Source organism: Rhinolophus hipposideros, assembly GCF_964194185.1.
Source record: "Rhinolophus hipposideros genome assembly, chromosome: 3".
Classification (NCBI taxonomy): domain Eukaryota; kingdom Metazoa; phylum Chordata; class Mammalia; order Chiroptera; family Rhinolophidae; genus Rhinolophus; species Rhinolophus hipposideros.
The window spans coordinates 44121064-44138538 of NC_138049.1; positions in this window are offsets into that span (position 1 = coordinate 44121064).

A 17475-nucleotide genomic window follows, 5' to 3' on the forward strand; every position below is an offset into this window, starting at 1 on the left:
TCTGGGAATATCTGTTGCCTTCCTTTATAATAATTGTAAATGAAAACCTTAATTTATTTTACCTTCTAGGTAATAATAATAGAATTGGTAGTATACCTCTCTTACGACATTCTATAATCTTCCAAACAAAACCCATATTTTGTTTCTTTTAACGTTATCTTTTTCCTGTCATCCTCATCTAACTTCAATTCCCTTCTGACCATTGTTACCCCTTTTCTAGCTTTTTCAGATATATATATATCAAATCCAACTTTCATATTCGAAAAGTTACAGTGTTGTATATATGTGTAAATGGCTGTACTCCCTTTCCATATACTCGTATAAGGATACTGTTGTAAATATCATTGTTTCTTAATAGTTTTATGCAACTTTTTTTTTTGAGTTCCATTAATTTTGTTATATGTAAATCTAGTTCTCATTTTGGAGTACTGCATGGTTTTCCATCATATGCGTATCCCACATTTAAACTTCTTCATCCTCCCAGTAATGATCAACTAGGTTGCCTTGAACTCTTCTCCTTTACACAACAATACCAGGAATGTCTTACCTATTTACCAGTGTGTAGTTTATCTCTGAAATACATTGAGTGGAACTGGTCAGTCTTGAATAATATGCATACCCTATTTCATGGAGTATTTCTTGATTCCTATCTAGAACACCTGCTCCAATTTACATTCCCAGTAGCAGTGTATAAGAGTCTTTGCATATCCATGTTAAATTATTTGTAAGTTTTAGATATTGCAAATAATTTATCGTATTTCTACATTATTCTCTTTGTTTTTCCTTTGGTAACTCTCATGAAACAAAAATCTGCAATTGTGATAAAATGACACCTTTCAGTTTTTCTCCTTGGTGTTTATGCTTTTTGGAGTCATGTTTAAGATTCCGATCCTAACACAAAAATATTAGTTTCTTTATTTTGGTGATTCCTAGTATCCAATTATTGACAATTCTGCTTATTCCACCATTTTCACTCATTTATTTTTCTCCCACCCTTCTCCCATGTCATCCCCAGCAAATCCCTTTCTGTGCCTTCTGAAAGAGTCCCCTGTCCAATTTGTACCTCACTGATTCAGTCTCCTACTTTATATCTATTTTCATTCAACCCACACATTATTCTTTATTTATCATTTCAGATTTTTCTCCCCAATACCTGCAAATTTTCTTTAAAATTTGATTTATTTTATTTTAATATTTTTTTCTTATCTGTTGAATATACTTGTAATACACAGTTTAAATATTTGTTCTTTCTGTTGCATTAGTTCTGCTATTTCAGGTAACAATTTTTCCATTTGTGGTTTTTATTGCATAGTGTTTGAGCTCCTCAGTAACTAAAACTTGTGTTTTATTGAATCTATGCTTTGACTACTCTTTGTTATTGGAGAGGAGTTACAGAAACCTGCGTTCTAACTTGAGCGCCTTATGACTTAAGAGTGGAAATCGTAGTGTTGCATTCTAGACTAACACCCCTCCTATCCTTGTTCTATTTCTAAGAACCATCTAGTAACTCTTCCCCATCATTGTTTTTATCCTGGATTCTTACCTTCAATTTTGATTAACTCATGCAAAGGTGAATGAAGGTGGAGGTGCAGGAATGTTCAGGAGTACCCCGGGCTGTATACACTCACTGATCAAGAATCTTCACCATAGCCAGACTTCAGTTCTTTTTCTTGTGAACCCCACTTTGAGTGGCTGACAGTGGGGCTGGTTCTGCTATATCCCTTCCCCATGGAAAGGAAAGTTTAAGAAGAGGAAAGAACACAAGTAGAAAATCTAGCCTAGCCTGTGCTTCATTTGAGTCTTCTGGCTTCCCCAAATTTGCAAATGCCCCCATCTTTCACTACCCTTGTTCTATCAAGATCCAACCGTCTTTGGTCTCTCCAAACATTTTCCAGGTTTTTATTAGTTAGTGATTGAGTAGAATTTCTCATGTCTATTGCTTTATACTCCAGGGAGCATCATTCATATTACATTGTGTACTTTACTGAGGTGTCTTTAATTGAGAATACAGTGTGAATAATGCCCCTCAGAATTTTGCAATGATGGACTTGACTGTAAAGTCATAACTTCCCTAACTGTTCTACGGCTTGTTTTATGGAGGAATATGGGAGCCTATAACAGAAGAAATCATCAGTAGTAATACACACACACACACATACATATATATGACACCTTTTAACTACATATATATACAAACACACATATACACATATATATGACACCTTTTAACTACACATATATGTCATATATATGTATATACATATATATATATATATATATATATATATATATATATATATGACACCTTTTAGCTACTGACAGTTCCTTTAGAATGAAGACTATTACAGTCATCTCCCAATACACAGTATGAGATTCAATGGCTGGTTCATAGTAGAAACATGATAACAAAGGTTAAATCAATTTGTTAAATAAAATAGGAAGGAAAGGAGAAGCAATTTGCTTAAGAGACATCAGAGAGAGAAACAGATAAAGACAGTCAGACAGAGACTAAGTGACAAACTGACAAAGACAAAGAATAAAGAAGGAACTATTGACAGAGAGTAATTGAAATTTTTAGGGTGAATAACACTGTTGATAAATTACCATCTTGGCTTTAGTACTGTTGAAAGAGGCTTGTAAGAAGTCATTTTTCTCAAATATAATCACAGGGCATGTGTTCGTTATCAATTGTTAGCCAGAACAAGCAGCATCTCATATTATTATCTAGCTAATTACAAAAAAAAAAAACACACACAATAAAATCCACAACTTGTCTCATTGCTGACTTATAAAAGGATTTAAAATAAGACTCAGCTTGTCAAAAACTGTTGGCTTCAGCAAGAACATACTCATAGATTTTTCCTCAGAGTACAATTTAATAAATCTAGGGATGTGCACATCAGTGAAAAAGCTTACTGAAAATTAAATGTATACTTCTTTGTTGCATATATTACCAAAAAAAATCTGTCTGGGATAAATACTCTTCAGACTGCAAATATGGCCCCCTGACCATCATCGCGTATGCTCTGAATCTACAACCATACAGAGGCCATAAGTTAGAGGATTATTTTCAGAGCCAACTTCCTGTCACAGAAAATCAATATAGTTGGTGTTTAGTATGCACATTTTGATTTTTCTGGCTTATACCGTTGTCTTACTGGATTTCTGATCATTCTTAGAAATGATTTTAAGTAAAGCTCTGTCACAGGTATCCCATTAGGTCATCTTTTTCGAGTTCAAACTCATAAAACATGAGTAGATTTTTTGGCTTTGGCTCATAGGTAACCATAAGTTTTTAACTGAGAATTTGGAATGGCTTTAGAAGCATAGGGGAAAAGTGTGTTGGAACACATTCACAGCAGTTTGAATTTCAAAACAATCTAATTATAAGGAAGTCTTCTCTAGAACATGGGCTTCGAGGACAGTGTGACAAGTATCAGTGTGCAGAGTTCAAGGTGAGAGTTAGCAACATGGATATAAAAGGCTTCATCAGACTCAGAAAGACACTTTGGATCACAGTCTTCAGTAGCAAAGTAGAGGAAGGGGTGATTCATACAGAGTTACATCTGCTCTAAATATCCCATACTTTTGAATCAGGGGGAAAATAAAATAAAAGCTACCTGTGGGGAGAAGGAAGTTTCTCTAAATTAAATATTAGTTGATTTTAAGTAATAGGAGAAAATTAATTTTGGCTTTAAAAACTATCTGATTTTATTCTTTATGAGCTATCAGTCATTTCTTTTTTAATTGTTTAAAAATATGATATTCCCTTATATACATTTTTTTTTCCTATAGGAAATTAGTACAGCCAGACTACCTATATTTTATTCAGTTTTCAGACAGATTTAATGCTTTGTTCTTATCTGACAAATGCATTTATTGAAATTGTGGTTTGTATTTCAGATAAATACAAGCACAGAGACATAAAAACACAATGTCATCATTAATTTTTTGTTCTGCGTTAAGTTGGAATAAAACATTCCTAACTGACGTAACAAAACCACACTTTATAAAAGGGAGACAAGATCCAGATAGTTTTTGGTTTTTCTCCTCAAATCTTGTCAGATATTTCCAGCTAAAAAGTCTTTCTTTAAACTAAAATACATATGGAATCTTAGTACATATATTTAAATTCTGATAGCTTTATCAAAACCTGTTTTCTTTCTTTTCTTCTTTGGAGTATTAGGCCTTCTTTAAGTCCATTGTCTTCCTTGATTGAATGACAAATGATTTTCCTCACATTTTATTCATAATTCCTTTAAAGGCAAATAACAACTGAACACATGCCATAGGTAATAGTCTCACAGTGTAAAATCCAGTCTTCTTCATAAAATATATGCCACATGTAGCCCTCAGATTGGAAGAGTTTCTTTCCAATTTTTTCCACCTATACTGTATGAATATATATATATATATATATGATGTATATGATTATATATAGATAGCATTTTATCCTTTTAGCTCTCCTTTAATTGTGATATGAACTAATAAACAAAATATTTTAAAAATGCAATATTGCTTAAAATGGAACAGATTATAAAGAAGATAAATAATTTATCACAATTTAATTCTTATAATTTTATGAGTTTTTAAACTCAGGCATAAAAAACTTTAACTGGAAAAGTTTGGGAGCTTAGAAATGCATACTTTCATTGTGTGTATATGTGTCTTGATCTTGTATATGAATCTCTTATTAGAAGAAATTATGTTTTAAATATTAAATTATTAAGAGCTTATATGAATATAAATTATTTAATTTAAGAATACAAATATGCAATCTAAAGAATGTAAACTAGGGAGAGATTGTAAAAATTACAACCAGGCATGAGGAAGTACATAATTTAATGTGATTATTTAATTATTTTTAGTTATTTTCAATAAATTATAAATACATACATTTTCAAAAAAGTTAAAAAGCAAATAAAATGTGGAGAATATCACATATATAATAGATAGATGGCATATCAATGTTTTATTCACATTCAATATAAAGGATTTTAAAAGTCAATAGAAAAATAGTCAAAGCATACCTTTACAGAAAAAAGATACAAAGATTTTAAATTTAAAAGTAATTACATAATTTACTTAATTGTGATAAAAAAGACATTATTATGATGGTGATGATGTACCTATCCATTTTTTCCCTTTCTTTTGTTCTTTTGTTGATGATTAAACTTCACATTTACTACAGTGTAATGAAACCATCTCTTAACACAGTTGGAGGGACTCTGACTTATGCCACATTTCTTGAAAAGCTATCAAGAATCTCAAAAATGTTCACATGTTTTTAAATGATAATTCTATGTTTACAAATTTTGATATGGGTATAATTATAATTTTCGATAAAACTGTATTTTATAAAACATTCATGCCATCTTTATTTATATTAACCAACTTCCAACAAGTAAAATATCCAACTACAGAAGAATTGTTGACTAAATTATGACACATGTAACTGACAGTTTATTATGGGGCATCGCAACTTATATTTTTGAAAAAATGTTAATGACATAGGAAAATTATTGCTATATACTAGCAAGTAAAAAAATCAAATAAAACAATATTAGCTATAAAATGTGTGAAAAACTTTTTAATCATATATAGGTTAATTTAAACCGTGTACATAAGATTTCTATCTCTAAAATGGAGAAAATACTAGTAATCTAGTTTATAGACTTACAGTGTATATGAACTAAGATACTACATGTGAACTAACTGGTTTTAGAACTGGTACATGGTAAATGTTATATCATATAAATATCAGCTACTGTTGTTAAGCGTTAGCTCTATGGAAGTATTAATTCAAAAACAGGAGAGATTTTGTTCTGATTAAAGAGTGCATAGAAGTGTTTCTCTGTGTATGAAAAAAAGCAATGATAATCAACAATTTCAAAATTAGGAAACGGAAAGTAAAAAGTGTATCTCCCTGTTTCAAGGTAACGATTGAATAGACACTATCAACATGGCCAGGACACTCAAACGTCAGACATTAAGAGTCTATCAGATCTCAAATGAAGTACATGTTGACAACTGAGTCCACTGGCCAAAAGTAAAGAGGGACAGGAGCCAGTTATCCATATACTTGGTGTATGCCACCTACCCCTGTATGTTTGACTCCCTCCTAATGGTCCTTTGAATGTTCTCTAACTGAGTGGGCTCTTTAGTGTCTATGACAAGAGAGGGATACACTATTTCCAAGTCCATAGGGAAGGGAACTTGTGGCCAAGGGCTCTGTTAGTAACTGGGAAATAACTTATGATGAGGTAAAGCCGAGTTTCTATTTGTGAGAGATAGATGATTGATAGAAAGAAATAAAGGGAGAGAGGGAGAAAAGAAAAAAGGAGGGAGGGAGGGAGGGAGGGAAAGGAGGGATGGAAGGAAGGAAGGAAGGAAGGAAGGAAGGAAGGAAGGAAGGAAGGAAGGAAGGAAGGAAGGAAGGAAGGGAAATGACTAACTTTGTACACTTGTGCTAGACATGATGTGGTTTGTATGCATGCACTTGAATCCTCTACCACCACCATATTTTTTAGCTTTTTTGTTTATCAACAATTCTGTCTGACATATATATTATTCCGTTTTATATATAGATATAGATAGATATAGATATAGATATAGATAGATATAGATATAGATATAGATATAGATATAGATATAGATATAGATATAGATATAGATATAGATATAGATATAGATATAGATATAGATATAGATAGATATAGATATAAATTGAGGTTCAGTAAATTGAAATGGCTCACTCAATGTCTCAGCTAGAAAATGTAGGAGCAATGATTCAAAGAGATGCCGTGATTCTTCCAGTCCTCTTTTCGCCCCATCATACTAAGAATGTAGGTCGCCTTCACTGGACTCACAGATTGCAGTTTAACCCCTTAATTCACATTTTGAAGAGGTCTCCATATCTCTCTATGTCTAAAACATCAATGTCACCTCCGACCTGGGATAGCACCATAGAGACATAGATGTCTATTCTCTGTTGTGACATCTTTATAACATTGTACTTTACACAGCGCCTTCTTTCTCATATCCATTCTAGGGAAGAATTTCTGAAATTAGTTTCTTCTTGGAGTGAGGTAAACAAGGTCACCACCAAAATGGAAGAATAAAATGAGATCATCGTATTTATTATCATTATTTAATGGGATAAAATATAATCTCTCACTAAAACAAGGAAATGAAGAAAATATCTGCAAAGGTACAGTTCTGTTTCCAGCCATATGTAGTAATTGACAAACAGCTCATCTTATTTTCAGATCACTTCACAATTTTCTCCAAGAATACTGGTGGACATTTGCTTTTTATTTGTTCAACTACAGAGACATTTTAGGGTGTTCCCCAAAATGAACAATAGATGACTTCAAATTCCACTTTTAGAAAGACCACTTTTAAGTAGCAGCTTTACCAGTTCTTATTCATTGAAGTTGTAATAATCTTAGGGCCTGTTTTCCATCCTCAGCACCATTACATCAGGTACCATGATCATAAAGGACATGAGTAATTTAGCTCCAACTTGAAAAAAATATATCGTGATTGTCTCAAGGGTTTTCTAATTAAAAGTAGAATTACGGCATTAGAATTAAAAATAGTATTTAGGAGTTTTCTATACAGTCATTATATCTTCAAAAAACATTTTGCATTTCAAAATAATATATACCATGTTTTCAATGCTCTCCTTTTCTATAATCTAATTAAGTCCATTAAGCATAAATACATAACATATGAGGTTGAATTTATATAAACTTCATATAAGAACTGTCAAAATACTTTCAGTTGGAGTATTTTGAATATAGTGAAAAAGGAATGGTATTAATAGGTGGAAGATTTAAAGGGTAATTTGAATGGTCAGATCTATCACTTGTTATAAATGGTGGGGGATTGCTACTAGAATAATTCATTTCAAACTGAGGTTTGAGAATACCTTCCAAGATTCAGGGTCTTTACAAGAATATTTTTATTTTTGTTTATTTTAGTGATCATCTAAAAAAAATAATTTGTCTTCTGAATTGCCTGTTGGTCCTAATAGTACCTAATTACTATTAGATACTAATAGCTGTAAGACTCTCTTCCAAAATGAGAGAAATTTCAGTGCTTGCATTTGTTATAATGAAAGCAAAGCTGAGCAAACAAACATTTTCCAATATTTTGAGAAAAAAAAAAAACACATCAAAGATATTAGGGCAACTGACTTACCACACAGCATGTGATAAACTTGAACAATCGTAACAACAACCAAACGTGAGATGGCAGGCATGCTTGTAGTCATGTTTGAGGTAATCTATTGCACTGCTCCTGTGTTTATATTGTTAGTTAGAACAGTTTATTAATAATAAGTATAGAAATAAATATGCAACAATCATTTTTCTTTTAAGAAAATCAACACCAGTCATTTAATGCAAAATTTAGTAATAACATAACGTGCAAGTGAACTGGACAGCTTTACAGAATTCAAAGTGGTATCTCATTAAAGAGACATTTGAGAATTACTGTCATTTTTAAGTAGGAAGTCAGATTGTCCTGAAATAGCAAACAAGGTATTAATGTTTTAAACAGTATATTGACAGTATACACAGGCAAGCCAACATTCTTTGAATTTATGTATTCAATTCAAAATAGAGAAATTGATTAAATATAGAACTGGCCCTGAGATGCCATCCTTCCACCATTAACATGATGTAGTAAAAGGCCATTGAAAGGGCATTCAGGAGACCCAAGTCCTGACAGTTGCCCTCACTCTAATATCTTGTGCACAAAACTTAACCTCTTGAAACCTTAGTTTCTACACCATTAAAGTAACAAGACCTAAGATTATTTCTAATGTCTCTTTCAATTCTAATACTTTATGTAAAAAAATGTCCTAGGTATCTGGTGTAAATTCATGTCATATTTTTAGTTCTTTAAAATGTCTGTCATTTTCAAATTAAATAGTAGGGTGAATGATGCCAATGTTATTCTAAATAAAATAAAAGAAAGAGCCCCTATTATTTGGGGGGCTATGTTACAATAATCTTTTAAGAAAGCATAATATATTTAATTGTAAATATTTTTATTACATGGGAACTTCATTAACCATTAATTGCCTGATAAGCTCTTAAAGAATAATATGTTCTGGTTTCAAGCAGAGAACCATCATTCATTTATATTTGGTGGAGACAACATGGGAATGTATGCATGTTTGGGTATATTCATATGGTAGAGATGAATTATTATGTCTGTGATGACAAAGGTACAATGTTTCTATGTCCTCTGTGATGTTATTTATTTAGAAAACAAACTCTTACCTATAAATTTTATGAATAAGTTATCACCAAGATGCTCGTCAAAATTATTTCCTCCTTTGTGTATAAAAAATACATGACTATACACCACTGGCTCTCAACTAGGGCTGATTTTTGTCCCCCAAGAGACATTTGCAATGTCTGGAAATGTTTTTGGTTGTCACAAACCGAGGGTGGAGTTGGAGAAGCGCTACTGGTATGTAATGGGTAGAGATCTGAGATATTGCTAAACATTCTACAATGTAGAGGACAGCCCCTACAACAGAGAATTATCCATCCCCAAATGTCAGTAACACCAGGACTGAGAAACCCTGCTGTTACCCTGCCAAGTGCAAGTTCCCATTTCCTTTTGAGTTAGGTCTATGAAGGAGTTAAAGAATACTTCCCTTCACTTCCTTTCCTTACAAATCATGAATTTAAGGCTTTAATTCGCTAGTATAATCTTTATTTTTCTGTTGCATTCTATCTGTCAAATATATAAAGAATTGAAAATCTTTAAAATGCTAACTAACATTGGGAACTATTTCTGTCATTTTGACAAATACAGTAATTTCATTACAGGGCCTGTTTATTGACTTGTCTTCCCAGAAAGGCTTAATTTAAAAAATTAAATATATAAAAAATATATATCTATAGTTCTATAGATCTATAGATATATATATGTCGAATAATGTCTTTCCATGCGTTAGAAAATTCGGTGGAGGAAGCCAATGCAGTGTTTTTCATTTTACTGTTGTTTTTCAATGTGTGTAAATTTGGGTTGCCCAGAGTTCTGAAAAGGATAAATTGTGAGTGTTAGGGCTTGAAAGAGACTTGCTATGATATTGAACATGCTTATATTTATTTGAGGGTTTCTTCAACATAACTTTTTCCTTTTTAATTAAACTGAACAAGTCACTGTTGCTTAGACTTAACTAATTTTTATATTTTTTTTATTAGCTTTTCCATTTTCTGGGGCTATTCCCAAATCAGTATCTAGGTAAACCATAATGGAGCCTGTTGGTGGTTCTATCATCATTCTCACAGGATTGCAGCGCCACCTACAGGAGCCCTTATGCATACCACTATTTGACCAGCTGTGCTCCTAACAAGTGTGAATGTGCATGCATATAGTACAAAGGAGAAATAGACACGTCTAGAAAGCAAAGTAAAGCAAGACAAGAAACAAATAAACAAAAACCCAAGGGAAACACTTTTATTGTATCATATGTCATTCAGGTCTGAACTTACTAAAGTCTTTTGAAATAATTGCATCTTTAAAACTAATTAAATTTTCCATCAAATGGAAAATTGTTATAGACACATCAGCATAAAATAGTGTCTGTGAGAACCTTTAAGAGAGTCAAAGGCTAAAGATTTAGACCAACTCAGCAAACATGTAGTTAGTTGTTCAGTAAGAAAGAAGTTGGCTTTCAAAATTCTACCTCTTACCTCCTGCAGAAAGGATAGTTAACTCTTGAAGGCCCAGTTTTTACACCAGCCAGAGAGGTAAACTTTGGTAATTACATCATTAAAATATGTCTGCCCGCTCTGCATGTGCCATGCAATCACACTCTTTGATGAAGTGCAATAAGGCATTATCATAAATCTTTTTCACGAATAGAATGTTCATTGGTTCCTTCTGGTAATTTTATGTAGCATGGATTAAAACCAGACCTTGTCTGTCCCTTTCAGGGAAGAAAAAGTGTGAGTAGAAGGTATGTTTAGAATGAAGGCCAGCCAAACAAATTAAAGCAGACCTTTAGGCTTAGTTGAGTTTCACAGACCAAGGGGGCAATTGTGAGTTCAAAATAATGACCATAATCCAACTTCAAGGGAATGTGTAATAGAATTCCCTCAACATTTCCCCACAACCTCTCTCTCTCTCTCTCTCTCTCTCTCTCTCTCTCTCTCTCTCTCTCTCTCTCTCTCTCTCTCTCCTTCTCTCTCTCTCTCTCTCCTGAGTTTACCTACTGGAAAACACAAAGAGTGGAGGTGGTATGGCTCAAAAAACAACTAAACTAACAATTCAGTATAGTTATTTAGCTTAAATGTATTTTTCCCCCAATAATTGTAATTCCCTCTGTTAGGATGAAAATAGCACATCAAAAGATAGCCATATGGAGCCTTCTAAGAATCCAGGTAAAATAAGTGTCAAAGAAGTTGGCCCTGAAGGGATTTACAGCTATTTATTACCTGAAAGTGGCACACTGGCTGTGGTAGAATAAAAGCTGTTGTAGGTAATGTCATGAAAATAATTAAAAGAACCAAATGGTTTTAATTAGTCTTAAAAGTGGCTGGAGAAAACGTATCTTTTCTCTGTTCTGTTACAATGAAATAGGGTACATAAGGCAGATTAGGTTGCCTAGTTTCGGGAATTGTAAATTGCCCTTAGATGAGCAGGTTGGAAGTAGAATTATGGCTTCATCATTGGTTGTGAGCTTGAGATCTATCTGTATGTACATTGTGAGGGTTTATTTTTATGTACTTAAGTCTTATTTGAATGTAGTGAATAACAAAACAAAACCATTGAATAAAACCATCTCCCTAATACGCAAAATTGTTTTGGTAACCTTAATATCTAGTTTATGTTATGGGAATTATCACTTACAATATAGGTTTAATGTAGCATAGTTATATAATGTTATTGCTATATAATTTTATAATATACAGGCAGAAATTTCTTTCTCTACTTTAGATCAATTTCAGAATTTAAATCATCTAACTAATATATATTAAGTGAAAGAATATAGCATTAATTTCTTTAAATTTTATTTAAAGTCTGTGTCTATAAATAGTTTTATATGATCCTGAAAGCTCCTTATTAATAAACAAACAATCCAAAATATTCTGTGATTTTAAAAAGCAAAATCTCTTTAAAAAATCAATAGGAAAATCAACACAAAAGAAGTAATTCTTTGCTTTGGATCAAATTGCATTTTTCACATAATTTAAACAAAATTCACTCAGACTAAGATGCCAAGTTGATGCCTAATTTTAAATATATTGGAAGTGATAACATAAATTCCGGAACACTTTTGAAAGGAAAAAGAAAACGCTGTTAAATTTTTGATACTACAAATGGGAATACTTTATTATTATTTAACATTTTAGCCTAAAAAGTTCATTTTAATAAAGATAAGTGTGTTTCAGTCATTTTTCCTGGATCTCTTCCTTAAGATAGATTTTTAAAACCCAGTCATTTTCCTAAATATTTTACTAAAACTTATTATCTTTAATTTATTTCTCTAAAAATGAATTTTTAAATATCTCTTCTATAAACATGCTGAGCCATAAATTGCTTTAAATAAAACCAGATCAAGAGAAGCTCATATTTGCTGAGTAACAAAATCACTTTCCATTAGAAATATTTTATTTATACTGATCTAAATAAGAAATAGTGCAAAAAAAAAGAAAAGAAAAAGAAATAGTACAAAGATCAAAGGCAGTATGTTCTAGTGACTGAGTTTCAGTTTTGGCTGTACTAGCTATTAATGGGTGACTTTGGAGAATTGTTTATCTTCTTTGATTCTCAGTTTTTCCCTATCTGAAAAAATGGTAGTAATAATAATAAAAAGAAGAAGAAGAAGAAGAAGAAGAAGAATCAGAACAATGCCTACCTTATGGATTAATGTTATGTATTAAGTGACAAACATATATAAAGGCTTAGTACACTGTCTGACACAATAGATACTTAATAGAAGTGGTCCCTCAACACTCTGAAGCAGTACACTTAAATCCCAGGTCTCCTCTACAAATTATGTATTCTTAGATATATCTTTTTGAAGACTTTCTCTGCATAATATAAATAACAATATGCAAAAGCACCTGTGAAAGTCCTAATGTGTATAGTAAACATACCAGTACTTCTATGTCTAACCAGTGTGTTGGTTAGAACAGACTACACAACACTGTGAAGGCAAGCTTCAAAATTGTAGCAACTCAGCACATAGAAATGTATTTCTCTGACATGTAAAGTCATCATGGGCCTGGTGGCTGTCCAGAGTATCTCCCTTCCAAGGGCTGATTCAGGGATCCACACAGCTTCCATCTTCCATCATACAATCTGGAGCACATGACCTTCAAGATCAAGGTAGAGGAAGAGAGAGTAGGGAAAACTCACTCATACCTTGAAGTACTTGGAACTAAAAGTGACACATCGCTCTATATCTAGAAATGGTGGCATGTCCCCAGCCAAATTATTAGGTTGGTGCAAAAGTAATTGCGGTTTTCCAAAGTTTAACTTTTTAAAGCGTAATTACTTTTGCACCAACCTAATACAAGGGAAGTTGGGAAATGTAGGGTAACGTAGTAGGAAGTATCCGTGAATTCTGTTGTCTCTGCCATGTCAATTGTACAATAAAATCCTTAGCAAAGCTATTTAATGTGTCTTACATATTTTAGCAGTTAGGGTCTTTTTAAAAAACGTTATTTGATGCTGATTTTAAATCGGTATTAAAAACATGAGGGGTGAAAAAAAATCATTATGCTTTGTATTTAGAATATTTTAGCTATCATAACATTTTTATACATTGCAGTTTTAAAACAGGGGTGTGAATTGAAATATGTGCTGTATTAGTATCAGATTTTGGTTTGCTATCCAGCTTTGAAAGCAGTTTTTATCTTTCATAGTACATAGACACAGCACAATTACTGGTAACATTTGACTGAAACCTTTCATAAGCATACTAAAAGAATCCAGTGACTGTAGTGAAGCTGCAATTTATCAGAGAAGGAGCATGATGCATCATTAAATAAATCTAAGAAGTAATATTTTTCATGGAGCAGAGAGGAACCTATTTTGCAAATTAGAATTGTATTTGTTTGTGAAAATAAAAAACTGTCAAGGTAAATAACTCTGAGGCTTACAGGGTCCCTGTGGTTCTTTGAGTGATAGAGAAAATATACCAAATCTGCATTATTTTTATCAAAATAAGATAAATATTTCAGGAAAGCACACATACAGTGCCCTGATAACTATATTAAAGTGTGATGGCACAATAATTTCATTGAGAAAAATATAGTTTCAGGCAAAGAATAATCTCCTGTGCTTGATATGTTAAGCAAAATTTGAGAATATGAGCTATTTCTTTTAATATTCCCGGGGAAAAGTCCATCGTAGTGACTTTGACCAAAGCTATCATGTAGGTTCTTTGCACTGTCCATCATCATGTTTATATTACAGCCTTATCTGGGAAGACACTTCTTGTTGCAAAAGCTTGAAACCACTTCTTCATGTATGTAACTTTTTCTCTGGCACTGGAGACTATGCCTCTAGTTCATCAGAGTTGCACTTTAAAATGGGAAAACGTTAGTCAATCAACGTTATTTATTTTTGTTGACAAATACCAATTTAGCTTCACTTTTCCATTGAAGGGTCAAGGGTTTTAAATTCAATTTGTCAGTGACTGTCATCAGCAGTATTAGAAGCTTCTCCAAGCTAAACCTACTGATGCCTCTATGTGCAAGTTCAGGCTTACTCCCTAAGGAAGTAGGACATGCGCTAAATCTAGTTTTGACTTGAATGTCTCTAAGGGTAAGTAAAGCACACAGGCTTAGTCCCTTACCAGTAAGAACCACATCTTACTAAAGAGATGATTAGGAATCTGTTGGAATTCAGTGTATGGTACAAACATTTCTTATTTTTCCCACTTGACTGCCCTTTGGTTATGCCACGGTCCCGGCTCATAAACATCCAAAGTGTCCCCTTCTTCCTATCTTCTTCTTTGACAATACTTTCCCCTCCCTCCTACTCCTCTCCAATACACAAGCACACACCTACCTGAATTTCTGGCTTCTTCTTGGCATCACTGTCATCGAAATGCTCGTAACTATATTAGCCCTCTTTTGTCCTGGTTCATCTTTTGCTTTAGAGTGGAATAAATATAAGATGAGCCTGTGGTTTCACTAGTGTATATGTGCATTACTTCTCTCAGCAGTACTCTCGTACATTAATACATCAAAAGCTATTCTTATCTTGCAGAGAACCTAAGAAGACCACTTGAACACTTCCCGATCCTTTAAACAAAATGATTAAGAGAAACAGGATGAAGGAGAAAGAAAACTCACAACTGCCTTCCTCCCACTAATTACCAAAGACCTTAGGCCTTGAAACAGTCACTTTCCAATATCCAAGAACTATTGACTCAAATATCTGGCAGTTAATACTAACATTTTTCATTTTATCATCAGTTTTAAAATTCAGTCTTCCTAAGTTGCCAAAATGATTAGTGATGATTCAGTGAAAATGTCTTTGAATTGCCAAAAATTTGAATTTTACACATTTTTTTATTAATAGAAAAGTTGAGACCAAGCCAATATTTCCTGCGCCAACACTAAAATCTGGCTATTTGGAAGTATTCATTTAAAGGAAGAAATGATTATTTTTCAAAACGAATTGTACACCAAATCAAAATTAAACAATTTGCTCATTTCCCCCCCTGTTTCCTGTTCTCCATTTTCATTGCTCTTCTTTAGGAGTCTGAGTTTAGTCATAATTCTTAGCCATCAGGATTAAAAAGAATAGCAAAGTAAGTCTGCCATTTTATACTTCAAAGGCAGAAATAGCATGCTAAATCTACTTTCCAAGTCCTTCTTGAAAAGATTCAGTAAATAATTCTGTAAATTATTCCAGAAGGAATGACAGAGATCATGAACTTAATTTTTAGCTTTTAGCCACAGATAGCATAGAGGATCTTTTGGTATGTAGCTAACTCTTGAAGTGCTCTAACTGGAGTGGGGGTGGGGAGAGGAGAACAAAAATTGAATGCCGAGTATCTCCCAGTGCATTCATTTAGAGGTTCACAAATAATCCACAAGGTGCAGAATAAATTTCTCTGCTGGAAGTTTTAATCAGTTAAAGAAAAATAGTCTCCAAAGACCTACACAGTGTTTTGAAACAGTATCATGGCAAGTCGACTATTTCTACTTCTTCACATTTCACATTACTTTAATTCCATTTCTTCACATAGACACACACTCACAACCATTTAATTTTTAAGTTTTTTTGTAGTTCCAAAAGTTGATGGCAAAGGTTTTTCAAAATTTTTAAGGCAATAATTTTTAAAAACTAATAACAGTAAAAAAAAAAAAAGAAAAAAAAGAACAGATAAATCAATGAAGCAGAATAAACAGTATAGAAATAATTTCATTTACAGAAAAGTCATATATTATTAAGGACTTGACAAGGGTAGAAGGACAGGATTATTCAGTGAATGATGTTGGAAAAACTGCTCCTCATTTTAAGATCTTCATCTCAGTGTTGTCAAGTAAATATAAATTGATTAAATAGCTCACTACAAAAATTACAGAGAAATGTTAAAGCAGAAATTAAAAATACCAAATGTTAGGAATAGCATGATATCTAGCATTAGAGATACTTGAAAATAAATAAATAAATAAATAAATAAATAAATAAATAAAAGATAAACAGCTTTGTGCACGTACACGCGCGCACACACACACACACACACACAATTCTTGAACATTAAAAAATAAGAAAAGAGAGGCCGGCCCGGTGGCTCATGCAGTTGGAGCTCCATGCTCCTAACTCCGAAGGCTGCTGGTTCAATTCCCAAATGGGCCAGTGGGCTCTCAACCACAAGGTTGCCAGTTCGATTCCTAGACTCCCGCAAGGGATGGTGGGCTGTGCCCTCTGCAACTAGTAATGGCAACTGGACCTGGAGCTGAGCTGCGTCCTCCACAACTAAGATTGAAAGGACAACAACTTGACTTGGGAAAAAAGAGGCCTGGAAGTACACACTGTTCCCCAATAAAGTCCTGTTCCCCTTCTCCAATAAAAATCTTAAAAAAAAAAAAAATAATAAGAAAAGAGAATATTGAAAATAAATTTCAGGAAGTTATACAAAGGAAATGTGTTTCATGCAAACACACAAAAGGAACACCAAGATTAGCATAAGTAGCTGTAGGTAGCCCATAAACATATGGTTCTTTAACCAAAGAAAAAATAAAGTGAATAGAGAAATGAAAAATAGTTTAAGCTCATCAGTTTTGTACTTTTAGATTATATGTAAATATGAAAATGCTGCACGTACATTAAACAGAGATCACATGCATATATAAATAAAAAAAGAAGTCAGATATTGTTATTAGCTTTTTAGCTATTAATGAAGTAAAATGTTTACAAATAAGCATCTAATGTTGGTAAGCATGGACATTTTCAAACACTGTTATGACAGCAAAAATA